This window comes from Diospyros lotus, chromosome 11 (genome assembly GCF_014633365.1).
Source record: "Diospyros lotus cultivar Yz01 chromosome 11, ASM1463336v1, whole genome shotgun sequence".
Lineage (NCBI taxonomy): Eukaryota > Viridiplantae > Streptophyta > Magnoliopsida > Ericales > Ebenaceae > Diospyros > Diospyros lotus.
This window is the reverse complement of record NC_068348.1, coordinates 19,986,447-20,002,894: the sequence shown is the minus strand read 5'-3', so window position 1 is coordinate 20,002,894 and position 16,448 is coordinate 19,986,447.

The following is a 16,448-nucleotide window of genomic DNA, read 5'->3' as shown; positions in this document are numbered from 1 at the left end:
GAGTGGGTAAGAGAAATAGTGTATCAGTAGGTCAAGGATCAGAACATACCTTGGCTCTGAATAGAGCATGTTAATATAAAAGGAGGAGATGTCCTCATGTGTGCATGAGTCTTGCATTTGCAAGTGATGGGATTGGCTATCCGATGCCGGTGGAGGTTCCCAAGCAGTAGTATGGTGGCGATAAGACTCTTATTAATGTGGATAGGATTCGCCATTAATGAGGACATGATCTGGGATTGCTGCGCGGATATCTAGTGGGATTGCAATGATGCTGTGGTAGGTTGACGCTGGGCTAAGGTGGGGTTCAGAAGGAAGACCAGATTGAGCCTAAGAAAAGTGTCGAGATTGGGCCTAAGGAGAGGGCCAAGATTGAGCCCAGATGATCCAATAAACATATTTCTCATTATATTATATGAGAACATAAATAAACCATGAAAAATAAAGAATTAAAGCTCAAGCAGTTCAAACTGTCCTTTTTGGCATCTCTAAGTAACAACTATAAAATTCAATTTCAGTTTACCGCCACTTGATTTGTGAAAAAAAGTATTCAAGTGAATTAGCACAATATGCAAATGAAGAATTGCTTGAGTCGATTGAAATCAAATTCACTCGAATGATGATATCCTCTTACACTACAAGAAAAATCAGTTTTAGTGACGGAAAAATCCGTCACTAAAAACATAAAATCCGTCACTAAATTTTTCTGTAACGGGGTAAAATCCGTCACTAAAGAGGGCGTGACAGAATTTTAGTGACGGGGTGAGTGGTACCCGTCGCAGATCTGTGACGAGATAGCAGTTCCGTCACAGATCTGTGACGGGGAACAGTCTGTCACAAATCTGTGACGGACAGGACAAGCCGTCACAGATCTATGACGGGCTCTACTTGTCACAAAAATTCTTAAAATAAAAAAATAAAAACGAACAATCTGTGACGGGTTACTACCCGTCACAGATCTGCGACGGGAGTACCCGTCACAAATATTTTTAAATATAAAAAAATAATATTAAATAAATAATTAATATTTTATTAAATTAATATAAATAAAAAAATAATTTTGAAAAAAATTAAATTAATATTAATATTTTAAATCAATAATATATTTTTAATTTCAAAAAATATATTTTTAATTTTTAAATTTATAAAATTAAAATTTATATTTATTAAAATTAAAATTAATATTTTCTTTTATAAGAATAAAAAAATTTAAAATAACAACAATTTTTTAAAAAATTTAAATAAAATATTAAAAATAACATTAAATAAAATTAATATTACTCACATTCACATTAAAAATAAAAGAAATTTAACATTAAAAAGAAAATTAATATTACTTTAAATCAATAATATATTTTTATGAAATTAATATATTTTTAATTTCAAAAAATATATTTTTAATTTTTAAATTTATATTTATTAAAATTAAAATTAAAATTAAATTTTTTTTATAAGAATAAAAAAATTTAAAATAACAACAATTTTTTTAAAAATTTAAATAAAATATTAAAAATAACATTAAATAAAATTAATATTACCCACATTCACATTAAAAATATAACAAATTTAACATTAAAAAGAAAATTAAAATTTAATATTAATATTAAGATTACCCAAGTTTATTTCAATGTTTACAACATTCCACTACAATCAATCCTCATTATTATTAGCATTTTCATCTTCATCATTGTCACTCTCATCTTGATCAGCTACCGGGTCAGATCCACCTGGAACAGTCGACGGTCCAGCATCTGCAGTAGATTGTTTTGTCAATCTACTTATTACTATATTTATTTCTGACTGCCACGCTGTCACTTGTTCTTGCCACTGTCGTAATTGCCGATTCTCAGCCCGGGATTCAAGCAACTCATCAGTTAATTGAGTGACTTTAAGTTTCATTTGTTCAAACTCTGGTGACATATGTGAAGATGATTGGCTAGAACGATTGGTGGTAGATGGGTATAACAAATTAGCTTGGGAGCCCAGCCCGTATATTCGACCCTTTCTATTCCGACCACTAACAGCTTCGTAGAAGATGTCGTGTTCATTAACTGTAAGCGATGAGGACTCTCCGGTACTTGCGGATGATGAAGATGCCTCCGCACTCAATCTTTCATATTTTTCCTATAAAATTAAAACATTCATGTAAATGAATTAAAAAATTATTTTAAAATAAAAATTTTAATTTAATTTATAAAACACACTTACAGCGACGGCCCTAGATCTGTCATCGACCCACACTTCTTCTCCTTGATTATCTTTCCTGGTGTGGGTTCTCCTGAAGAATTCAAACTCATTGGGCTGACGATTCAATTCAGTTGCCTGTATAAGAAATTAATAAATAATATAGTAAATAATATAGTAAACTTATAATTTAAATAAATTAAAAAATATATATAACTTAGCATAAGTAATTACCAGCCTTTTTCGAGTCAAGGAGAATGGAATGGACCCGCCAGTGTGGAGCGACCCACCGGTCTCGGAAGCACGATTTTTTTTATTTTGTGTGGCAATTTTTTTGTTGCTTTCTTCTGCCCACTTTGAAAGTAAAGCAAGATCGCTACGGGGCAAGCAGCGTAGTTCAAAATTTTGAACCTTACCCCAATCCCGACGATTGGATCAACGTCGAAATTAAATCATTCACAAACAAATAAAGAAATCTAACCTTTAGATTATCGAGTCATTCGCGGATTCGAGCCGTCCAAGCGTCCGGCCTCTAACTCGTGATACGCGGCACGCGTCCGTTGGCAAGGAGAGCGGAATAGGAGTGCTAGCTCCTTCTCCTTTGCGCGGCTTGTGTATGGACGGTAAAAGAATCGATTTTCAACTCTTGAAAACCAACAAAATAAAAGTGTCTTTTTTTGGGCATCCCATAAAGGGCTATATATAGGGAGGCAACCTCCTAGGATTTTCCAAATCCTAATGGACATGGATTGGGCTAGCCCATTAATCCTAGTCCAACTAGAGATTAAAGTGGCCCAAATCCATTTATAAAATATTTGGCCCAAATCTAATTTAAGCCCAAATATTTAATATTTAATATTTGGCCCAAATCTAATTTAGCCCAAATATAATATTTATTATTTAATATTTGACCCAAATCTAATTTAGCCCAAATATTTAATTTAATTTAATATTTGCCCAAATACTTTATTTAGCCCAAGTATTAAATTAAGCCCAAATTATTAAATTAGAAACTTCTTTTCTAATTTAATCAATTGCTATTTTTAGGAAACTCTTTCCATTATGACGATTCCTCGTCATATCGACGTCATTACGTCTATTTGTTCTTTTTCCGTGAGAACCTACGACGGCAAAACTTCTTGCCGAAGTGTCCCACTTAACCATACGTCCACTCTCCTAGTTTAAGCCAGGGACCGTGCTTATTGCGTATGACTCATTAGGCTTCCGAATATGTTGGCAATGTGTCGGTACAAACACATAAGACAAGATTGGCCTCTAGCAAGGCATCATGCCTACCCAATTATTCAGAAGGATTCATAATCCGCAAATAACTTTTCACGAGCATGGTTACCGTGTAATTCGATCCTCTCGTCAATGTATCTTATGTGATCTCAAGTATGGCGATGTGTTGCTTGATAACGATCACATGAGTTTTCTTCGATCTTCTAGATATCTTCACTTAATAGAAAGTAAATCAATAACTCCTTATTGATCTCTTTTACCATGGCCATGGATTTAAAGTGAATATCCACCGAAGGCGCCTTATATACATCATTCTCTATCAAGGGATAGACGAGTCCCATCTTGGTTATGCACCCATCTCCATAAACTTCACGATATGCCCAACGATCGCCCACGTGCAGCCTTTATCTAGGCCCATCGAAACGATGTCAAAGCATATCGGTCTTCTTATGAGATGACCGTGACAACCTTAGGTCCAAGGATTAGTTACACCCATCTCGTATGAGAATTCCATCAACATATAACCAAAATGGATTCTCATGGCGAGTCATGTCCAGTGACACGTTCTCCAACATTGGTCACCTATGTACTTGTCTAGGCATCTCCATGCCTATGGGTGTGAGACCCCCATTGCTATCACATAGCAAAAACATAGCACATACAAGTCTTACCGCAATTATCAATGTCCATTCTTGACATTGCTACAACTTGGGACGTTTAATGATGTCTAGAAACTGTGATGCATCATCTCACATCTTTATAGATTATTCACAATATACATCATATGGACTTCTATCTAGTTTCATTCGGTTATTACAATAATAACAAGAAACTAATAGAATGACTTCTTGTGAATTTGAATAACTCTTTATTCAAATAATAACATGATTACAATTGTCAGTGTACAACATGCCCAATTTGATTGGGTCTAGAGCACCTACACTAACACACTTTGCATCAAGTGCCTTACGCACGTCGGGATCCATCCACATTGCTTCGTCTTCCCCATTTTTAATTCGATGCAAATGGCTCCTAAAACTTCGTCTACCAGACTTATTCCATGTGAGCCATATGCGATCATTCTCCTCGGGTTGCCAGAAATACGTCTTCTACATTAAGTTAAGAAACATATATATATATATATAAGAATTTAAATACAAACTTATATTAATAAAGAATTATAAATTAACTTACGTTAAATTCTTCAAGCCACATCCTTCGTATTATTTCTAGCACTTCATCCCAATGAATCCACGATTCGGTGTATCGTGCCCTCCAAATCTTTCCCAATTTGCTTGGTGGGCCACTCTCAGGGATAAAATTGTCAAACATAAAAAATATATATATATATATTCATTTGCAAGTAATAAGTTTAAAATAATAAATACGATACTCATTGATTACACTGTTCATCGCAAGATAAGTATTTTCGACCGTCTCCTAGGCTGATGCCAACCGGGTCAGTTGGAATGGGCTCAGAGTGTTGTGCAGAAGCAGATGATGAATTGAGTCTTTGCGGTGTCGGCATGAATGTGTATGGGGAATGTCTGTCTGGCATATGAGAAGTTCCCCCAACATATTGGCCACTCGGTGGTACAACATCTGGTGGGTAGAAAGTAGGTGGAACACCATAATAACTCCATGGCGGCATCGTGGTTCCAGGATATGGAAATTGATGAGGCATGGGAGCAAAAGGTTGTGAGGGTGGTGGTGGGGGTGGTGACTGGAGATTGAATTGTGTGGATTGAACAACAGGTGTGGAGTCAGGAGAAGAATATTGCGAACCAGAATTGGCATCTGGAGAAGGTGTGGTCCTATAAGATGTTCTACTTCTACCTCTTCCCCTACCCGAAGGTGTTGAATGTTCTGACATCTATTTCGATAATTATATATATATGAAAAAAAATTACATTAACATCAAAGTCATCATACTAAAAGTACAGGTACACAAATTATAAATATTCATATTTTAAAAATACAAAGGTTATTAATTAGCATGCACAAAAAAAAAAAAACCATAAAACTATCAGTCATCTTCTTCTATATATTCATCAATGTCTTCCTGGTCACTATCTCTATCATCAGATAATATATCTTCCTCGTCTTCTTCTGAAACAGATTCTTCATACATATCATTTTCTTCTTCCTCAACAATATTGGAGACATCAACTTCCTCTACTAGCCCATTATCATCTTGTAAAGTGCCTCCAAGGTCAATATTTACATCAATTACAGGCCGTTGCAATATTTCATCCTCTTGAAAAGGCTCTTCCATGTTAGCTTCAGGAGCATTTATTGTACCTCGTGCCTTTGTTTTAATTACAACCATCCAACCATTTTTTTCACGACAGTAATCAGGGTAAGACGCGTAATACACTTGTTCAGCTTGTTGGACAAATATGAATGGATCATATTTTCTATATCTTCTTGATGATTGAATATCTACAATTTCATATTTATCATGAATTTTAGTTCCTCGTGGACTTGGATCATACCATTCACATTTGAACAAAATTACTCTTTTTATTGGTAAGCCTGCATATTCTAACTCAAGTATGTCTATAAGTTTTCCATAATAATTCATATGTGAAGCTCCACCTCCTGACGCAGACACGCAAACACCATAATTTTCTGTCGACCTACTCTGACTCCATTCAACAGTATGAAATTTGTATCCATTGACGAAATACATTGGCCAATGTTTCACGTTGGGAGTTGGCCCCCACCCTATGCTCTGAATAAGTGGGTTTGCAATAACTTCGCCACTCAAATTCACCTAACCAAATATTTTCATCAATTTATGTATACATAATTAATATTAAATTAAGAAATATCTTAAACTTTACAAACTTACATGATTATGGAACCAAACACAAAAATGCTCCTTGATTTGTTTGTTTAATTCTTCGTCACTGATTACTGGCGATAATTCACGTAACATGTTTGTGTACATGCTGAAACATTAAAATATATATATCAACATAATATGAACAAAATTATTAATATGATGTCATAAGTATATTAATATAATTAAATTTGAGTTCTTACTCAATATAAGGTTCGACCTCTGGCGTATTTAGCAAGACATATAATTTTGCTGTTTGGAACTCATTCACATCTAACCATCTTTTTTTCATTGGACCAGCTGCACGACCCGGATAATTGAAGATAGAAATTTGTGGATGCGAAGATTCTCCCCCATCATCATTTCGAGGGGCTCTCGTCCTCCTTGATTGAATATTTGATTCAAAATAATATGAACCAAATGTGGCTGTCTCCTCAATTAAATATGCCTCACAAATAGATCCTTCTATGCGAGCCTTATTCCGAACTTTTTTCTTTAAAGTATTGAGAAATCTAAATCATTTTAAAGTTATCTTAATTTATGAAAAAGAACATAATAAACTATACGACAAAATCAATAAATTATATGAATATAAAATTTATTACCGTTCAAATGGATACATCCATCTGTATTGGATTGGCCCTCCGACCTTTGCTTCGTAAACCAAATGTACCGAGAGATGTTCCATTGAGTTAAACCATCCAGGCGGAAATACACGCTCTATTTTGCATAGAATGATTGGGATGTTCTGTTCCATAACTTCTAAATGTTCAGTTCTTAACATTGTTGAGCATATTTCTTTGAAAAACTGGCATAATTCAATTATTGGACTCCAAATTCGATATGGTAATCCTGAAAATGCCGTTGGAAGTAACCGCTCCATAAGAACATGACAATCATGACTCTTCAAGCCAAACAATTTTCCATTCTTCATATCAACACATCTGCCCAATCTAGATGCATACCCGTCAGGGAGTTTAAGTTCTTTTATCCATTTCAAAATACTTAACTTTTGTTCTCTTGTGAAAGTATATTGAGCTTTAGGTTTCCAATATTTACCCCCACCACGTTCTACTAATTCCAACTCTTTCCGCCTGCAATATTCTTTCAGGTCTATTCTAGCTTTGCTATTATCTTTAGTTTTACCTTTCACATCCATGATTGTATTGAAAAGATTATCAAAAATATTCTTCTCGATGTGCATGACATCTAAATTGTGTCGGATAAGATTATCTTTCCAATATGGCAAATCCCAAAAAATACTTCTTTTTGTCCAATTGTGTTGCACACCATATCCAATCATAACACAATTTTGTTGTTCTAAGATAGACGGGACATTACATACTCTACCAAATACGTTTTCTCCACTTAAACGAGGAGGTGGACAAGAATTATCAACTTTATTTTTTCGAAATGCAGTTGTATTCCTTCGAAAAGGGTGATCCATTGGCAAAAATTGTCGATGACAATCAAAATATGATATTTTCCCACCGTACTTGATATTAAAAGCTTTTGTGTTTTCCATACAATACGGGCATGCTAATCTACCTGATGTCATCCAACCAGATAACATTCCATATGCAGGAAAATCATTGACAGTCCACAACAGAGCTGCTTTCATCATAAAATTTTGCTTTGTAGATATGTCATAAGTCAACACTCATTCGTGCCAAAGCAATTTCAATTCATCAATTAAAGGCTGTAAAAATACGTATATCTTACTTTTGGGATTTGAAGGACCCGGAATAATAACCGTTAAAAACATAAACTCTCTTTTCAAACATAATCTAGGAGGCAAATTATATGGAGTCACAATTACTGGCCAACAAGAGTACGGGCGACCCGATTGACCATATGGAGTGAACCCATCTACACACAAACCAAGCCTTACATTTCTAGGATCAGCAGAGAAGTCAGGATGTGTCCGATCAAAATATTTCCATGCTTCACCGTCAGACGGGTGAGACAATACCCCAAACTCTCTCCGATTTTCATAGTGCCACATCATGTTCGAAGCAGTAATGGTTGAAGCATAGATTCTTTGCAATCTTGGTATGAGGGGAAAATACCACATTCTCTTGAAAGGAATTTCTTTAAATTTTCCTGTGCCACTTCTTGCAGACTTAAAACGAGGATGACTACAAAACTTACAACTCCTCTCAAATTGATCATCCTTATAATATAACATACAACTATTTGGACAACAATCAATCTTCTGACAACCAAGTCCAAGTTTAGAAACCAAGTTTTTAGTATGATAAAAGTCATCGGGCACACGATTACCAGTTGGCATTGTATGTTGCATAAACTGCATGATTTCATTATAACAACCTTCAGGCATGTTGTAATCAGATTTAATGCTTAACATCCTAACTGCAGCAGAAAGTTCACTCTCTGCATCACAACCCGAGTATAATGGGGATTGTGCAGCAGATAACATCTCATAAAATGCTTTTGCATTTTCATTAGGTGGTTCCTCAATATTGTAATTTTCATTAGCAGGCGCATGTGACGGTCTTGCTGCATCCATTACCATTTGCTCATACGGATTAAACTGATCTCTAAAATTATCTTCTCTATAATATTCATTTACAATAACATTTTGAGGCATTATTGGCATTTCTTCCCCATGGTTCGTCCAATAATAATACCCTTTCATAAACCCATGCTTACAAAGATCCCTTTTCACCTCATTAACTGGTTTAAACTTCAAACACTCACATTTCATACAAGGACATTTCAACACTCCTAGCCTTATGAAACTTTCTTGAGAAGATGCAAGTTGAATAAACTCATCAACACCAACATAAAATTCAGGAGTGATCCCACCCCTTCTTGGCATACACCGATTATCAATCCATCGACGATGCAACGGAGCTTCCATTTTCAATTCAAAAAATTGTATAGCAGGCACGATTCCCAATAGATATTTTATCCTGAAAACTAACCAAATTATATTTCATCATTTCAGACTGTCATAAGTAATTGATAAATATGAACAAAAAAATAAATATAATAATAAATAATTTATTGAGATAAATTTTGCATCTTTTTTATAAATTAAGATAATAAATAATTAAGATAAATTTTAATATTTTTACTTAACTCTACATGTTTGAATTGAATTTTTTTTAAATACTTATTTAAATTTGTATTTCCTTTAATATTTAAACAATTATTATAATTTTTAATTGTTACATTTTTTATTTTATTTTGATTTGAGTAATTAAGAACAATATGGTTAAAATAATGTATCTAATATATTTTCTAAGTTAGCTATAAATGTCTCACTTTGAAATTTAAAATCCATTAGTGTACTTATTTTATTTTATAACAACAAATTATATTACTCATTAATAGTATTTTATTTTTAATATTTTAATAAATAAATATTTCAATTTAAATATTTATCTAACTTATTTCTCATGTAATTTTTAATTTTTAGTGTTTAATTTAAATAAAAAATTAAATTGTATACCTTTTTAAATTCATTTTAATTTTTAAAATAATTATCTAATTTATTTCGTACATTATTTTAAATATTCTAATTTTACTTTTATTTATTATTTTTAATGTTTTAAACAAAAAAAAAATTAATTTTTAATGTCTATACTTAATCTTATAATCTTATGGCAACAAAATATATGTTTTCATAAATATTGTATTTACTTTTAGTATTTTATTTTTAACGTATTTTATTTAAAATTACAATATTTTAAATTAAAAATCTGTTTTAAATTAAAAACAAAAAAATAAATATTATTAATATAATTACATAACAAAATAACTACATAAATAATTTATAAACAATTAATAAAATTCACATTTTAATTTCTAAACATTGCAAATAATATAAACAATTAAAATAAAACCTAAACTAATTTAAATAAAATAATCATTAAACACAACATACATACTAAACACAAAAATAAATTAACTATTAAATAAAACTAACGCAATTTAAACTTTTATTTCCTTTACTACTTAAACAATTATTCAAATTTTGATTTGTTACATTTTTTTATTTTATTTTCGTTGAGTTATTAAAAATATTAAGGTTAAATTTATTGTTATAAAAACTAATAATTTTTCATGGTAAAATTTTATTTTGTATTTTTAGTCCTTAATTTTTAATATAATATATTCGGTCGTGTATTTTTAGTGTTTACTTTTTTATTGTATTTTATTTTTAATATTGCATTTCTTATATATTTTAATTTAAATATTTATCTAATTAATTTCTCATATTATTTTTCAATTTTAGTGTTTTATTTTAAATAATAATCTTAATCTATACCTTTTTAATTTTAAAAATAATAATCTAATTTATTTCATCTGTTAGTTTTAAAATTTTTAATTAAATTTTTTTATTATTTATTATTTTTTATATTTTAAATAGAATTCTTTTATATTTTTAATAGAATTTTTTTAATTTTTTAATGTATACACTTAAATATTTTCTTATGACAATAAAATATATGCTTTCTTAAATAGTAAATTTATTTTTAGTATATAATTTTTTATGTATTTTATTTAAAATTACAATATTTTTCATTAAAAATATATCTAAACTTAAAAATAAAAAAATAAACATTATTTACACATGCACGGGTTTGCTAGTCCAATAACATATCAAAATAACTAAATAATTAATTAGTTGTAGTTTAATTATTTAATTATAGTTATTTACATTTTAATTTTTAAGCATTACAAATAATATAAACAATTAAACTAAAACTAAACTAATTAATATAAAAATAAAATAACTACAACTAAACTAACACAAAAATAAAATAACTACAACTAAACAAATATAAAAATAAAATAACTACAACTAAATTAACACAAATAAATTATAATTAAACTAACAGAATATAATTAAAATTAAAATAAAATAAAAAAACATAAAATACTTACTTGAGAGCACCGAAATTAACTGAAGAAGAAGAAGAACCAAGGAATGTGAAGAAGATGAAAATCGGACAGTGAGGGGGGGTGAGACAGTGAGAGAATGGGAGGGGGCGTCTTTGGAGAGTGGGGAAGGGGAAGGAGGGGGGGCGAGACAGTGAGAGAATGGGAGGGGGCGTCTGTGGAGAGTGGGGAAGGAGGGGGGGTTTTAAAGATGAGATTGCGACGGGACGCGTCAGTCCTGTCGTAGTTCTGCGACGGGGCGTCAGTCCCCGTCGCAGACCTGCGACGGGGTGTCAGTCCCGTCGCAGTTTTGCGACGGGTCGTCTGTTCCCGTCGCAGTTCTGCGACGGGACATCTCTCTCCCGTCGCTGATTTGCGACGGGAGATTATTTTTCGTCACTATTTTGTGACGGGATACACCAACCCGTCACTAATTTGAGACGGAAATAGATATCCCGTCACAAAATTCTGACAGTAATCTCTAGCTGTCGCTAAACCACTTTAGTGACGGCTTTCCATCACTAAACCCGTCACAAATTAGTGACGGGAGCATCCCCGTCACAAAACCCGTCACTAAAACTGATTTTTCTTGTAGTGTTAATCGATAACTTTATCGATTCTAGAGAGCCATTCTTTGCTAGTTATAATTCATTTGAGGGAGACCAAAAATATACTCGAATAAAATGACACTAATCGCATCTTGAGTAACAATCATTCGATTGGTCAAATAAGCACTATAACTAAGAAACATTTGAATGAGGATTTACGGTAAGTCGATTGAGCATGTCTTGACTCGAATGCTCAATACCAACTAGATTGTTTATTTGTTGTTAGAATGCTTTGATGATAACTATTTTATGTCAAAACTTTAATGTTCTCATCTGTAAATTCTCATATTCTTGAGGAAAAGTTAAGATTGTATTGATAATCTTAACATGTTAATATATTTTATCTATTTGTGATTAAGCTTGTTTTATGACTTATTTGTTAATGTGTTTTCTTTATATATAAAGAGGTTGTTTCAAGATTTTAAGAGATATTCTAAATATATAAAATATGTGGTGACATTACTGTAAATATAAGTATAAAGAGCAATTTGCTTTGTATATGTGTCCTTGATGACTAATTAGAAATTTTAAGTTCTTAAGTAAATGATCGTACACTCAGGTGTTGATTCTTGAGCTTTGATCCACAGAGCCTAATTTGTTAATGTGATACTTAGTATCAAATTCCTCAAATTTTTAATATTCTAAAAATTTTAGGAAAGAACACTTCAGAACTTAATGTCTGGATATTTGTTACTTGAAAAACAAAGTCATTCAAATATTTCTTTAAGTATCTAATATTACTAAATCAAGGATAATAACTTAGAGTGTGTTTGATTACATACATTTATCATAAACAATATGTAATTATTACAATATTTTTTTATGAAAACAATCGAACACTCTTAAATTTTTTATAAAAAAAAATATATGGTATACGGATTTAAATGTTCTTTTCATGAAACTCTTTCTCCAATGGGGTGGGGTGATTTTTATTTTTTAGGTAATATTACCTATAATTAAATTCTAGATAATGCAATTAAGCACACCCTTAGAGTTTATAGAATAGAAATAAAATTTATGCTCTATTTGTCCGATTGATGTGTGCTTTTATTTGGATAGATATGAATAAAAAAATCATGTTACTCAATTTGTTGCATTCGTGCCTTATTTTTTTGATTCATGAAGTAAATAGAATGACTTTTATTTTAACTCTAGAAAAGAAAATTGTTTGGTTAATACATTTGCAATCAAGAAAAATTCTGTATAATTAATCTCAGTCAAATAGCAAGTAAATTATTTAATTCATATGTGTTTTATGTGTGCATATTTGATAAGGTAGACATGAATGAACAATTATTCGGGAAGTTGTATACTATGAAATAATAGAAATCATATATGTTATTCTTCAAGTCAAGTAACAAATAAATTATTTAACTTATGACTAGCTATTTTTTGAAGCTCTATACCGTGTTTTGATGATGATGTTGATAAAATATTAATACAAAACTTTAATTATATATCAATTATCAAATATTTAACTAAGCCCTTATGCATGATTCAAGTGAACTTGAAATTCATAACTACTCGAGTATACACTTTATGAGTATTTGAGTAAATGAAGTGTGAAAGATTGATTTAATCATCTTTCACACTATCACTTGAGTAAACTCATTATACGCATTGAGTAGAACATATTCGACCTTACATAATCAAGTATTAAAATAAGTTTGATAAGGTTAAATAGAGTATCAACTTGATAATCTCAAACAATCATGATAAATGGAGTGAAATATATTCACCAATTGATTGAAGTTAAAATGCTAAAATATTAAGCTTTTATGCTTGTGTCAATAATCTAGCAAACTATTCATCAATTGAATAAAGAAAATGTGCTAAAATATTAAGCCTTAATGCTTAAATGTCAAATCGATTTAAAACTTTATTCAATCAACTGATATAATTGCTATAGGATTTCAAATCTTTGAATGAAGTCCACACTCGAATAGTCATATCACTAATTGAATATGTAGATCATAATAGAGAGTAGTTTTTTGTATCTTTGTATTAAATTAACTGCTAAAATTAATATACTAACATGATAACACGAAAAATCGAATATCGAAAATTAGTTGCATGAAAATTGATTGAAAGCTAACAAGTGTTCGGGTAGCGTTATTCAATTAATCGAGTATGTACATTTACCTAGTCGAGTGAATTAGGAAGTATAGAGAGTAATTTTCTGGAGTCTAAAACATGATAAGTATTTGCCCAATCAAGTGAAGGTTATGCAAAATCGATTGCCTATTTTGACAACTTGATTATGTGTTAAAATCAATCAATTATTACTATTTTTAACTCGAGTATCTATGTCAATAATTTAAAAAATATAGCCATTATCTAGCCGTTATACAAAAATAAAAAAATGATAATCTTGATCATTTGAGCTTGATTTCTTTATTCCATATGGTCTATTGGCTATCTCTTTTAATGGAATAAATAAATGCTTATATGTTGTGTAAAATACTTTCTTTCTTTTACATTTGTATATTTTGTATCACTAATTTGACTATTATCAGTCAAATAAAAAAAATTGTTGAATATGTGCAGATAACAGATATTCAAATCAAACTTTAAAGCTTCTATACAGTGTTAAGTGCTACACGAGATGATGCTATTGATTGAATACTTCCTATTCTTGTCCTAAGTCAACAAAATCCTTCAAGCCTTCATTTTTAATTTACTGCAAAGACAAAGAGAGTGCGCCTTATCTTCCTGTTTTCTTTAAATATCTATATTTGTGAGAAGCCTTTTAGATTATTAGGTATTCACTTATGCTCTTTATTCTTTACTTCTTGTACGCTGTAAAGGTTACACCCAATCCTTGTAAAAGGAAGTGATTGCAGTTGAATCTTTAAAAGCCAAGGTCACGCCTAATTCTGTAAAAGGCAATAGTTACGATTGAACCTTTGAAAAAGTTGAGATTATACTTGATCCTATAAAAGACAATAGTTACGATTGAGCTTATGAAAAAGTCGTTATAAAAGTAATTATACTTGATCCCATTTTAAAAGTTCGTGGATGTTTTGAATTCCTTAGCAAGCAGCCAAATGAGTGAAGTAAGCTAATAGAGCTGAACCACTATAAAACTTTTTGTACGACTTTGCTTGCTTTCTTTTCATTTCAGCACTTGGATTTCACATTCTATAAATTTATATTTGTTTTTGGAAGTAGTAAAAGTATGCAAGTTCTTAATATATAACACACAACGATCATACTCAAAAATAAGTTTAAATTTTCTTTTCAACAAGTATTATTTTTCATCAAATTTGTCATTAGTTTGAATACTCACAACAACAATTTTTCAAATCTTCAAAGTGTTTATTTTGCTTACTTTGAATTTGTGTTACACATATTATATATCATTTTTTATAAAAGTTGCACTTAAAACATCCCTGCTCACAATTTCAAGAAATCCAAACAATTTTATACAAAACTTCTTTAAAAATCGAGAAAAATTCGAAACACCCAATTCACTCATCTTTTGGGTGTAGAGTTTTTTTACATAATCAACTTTAGAATGAGACACAAAAACCCGTTTTCTATTTCTTTTAAAGTATTCGACTGACATAGAGATACTCAAATGACCACAAGTATCAATCGATAACTGTCAAGGTATAGAGAATTTGACACACATTGACCAATGTATCATTTGATTGACACTTTCCTTATTTGATTGAATTAAAGATTATGCTATTGATAAGTTCTATTAGCCGATAGATATTTTTTCATTATTTGATTAATTAATTTAGAATTCGAGAGATGAATCAAACACAGATTACAATACTTTCTTTAAGGATTTTCATTCGAGAGACACACCAAACATTTGAATGCATAGCTAATAACTAATACTGAAATAATTCTAGTTTAGATACTTGATCTAAACATATCCTATGCTTAAATTTAGTCATGACCATTATCAATGATAACTAATATTTTTGACCTTAGATGAACAATCAAGCATTTTTCAACTCTATAGAAGAAACATACTAACCCTCAAAAGTACTACACCTATCAATTGATCACTAAGATGAACACAGAGAATTACTTCACTATTAGGCATAAATCATTTGACTAAAACACAAGATTCAGTTGGTAACAACCAAAGACCATAGCCTAAATGATGTTGGAACACATATATCATTCAACTCATCAGATAGGATAAATGAGATGTTCAATTTAGGATCAAACACTTATCCATTCAAATACTAACATATGATTACTCAAGTGCAATTGTGAAAGAAGGTTAAAACTATATTTCCAATCACATTCACTTAAATATTTAGAAAGCTCTACTAGAGCAAAAATATGAGATATTCATAAATTTAGAAAGCTCAACTAAAAGATTTTTTTTTTCTAGATTCAAATAAAAATCATTCTACTTAATTCATACATCAAATCAAAGCATATAACACAAAAATGGAGCAACTTGAGCAAGATGATATTTCATTCATATTTATCGAACCACGAACACATAAGTTGAATGGCTTACATATTATTAGACTAAAATAAAATATATTTAATCACGAACACATTGCTGTGTTTTCATATTATACTTGGTTTCACCATGTCAACTAAGTGATGGAACACAACTATATTAATTATCTTCATTCATCACCATCTCATGAAACTTCTCCATATGAAAATAGTGTTAAAACTTCATT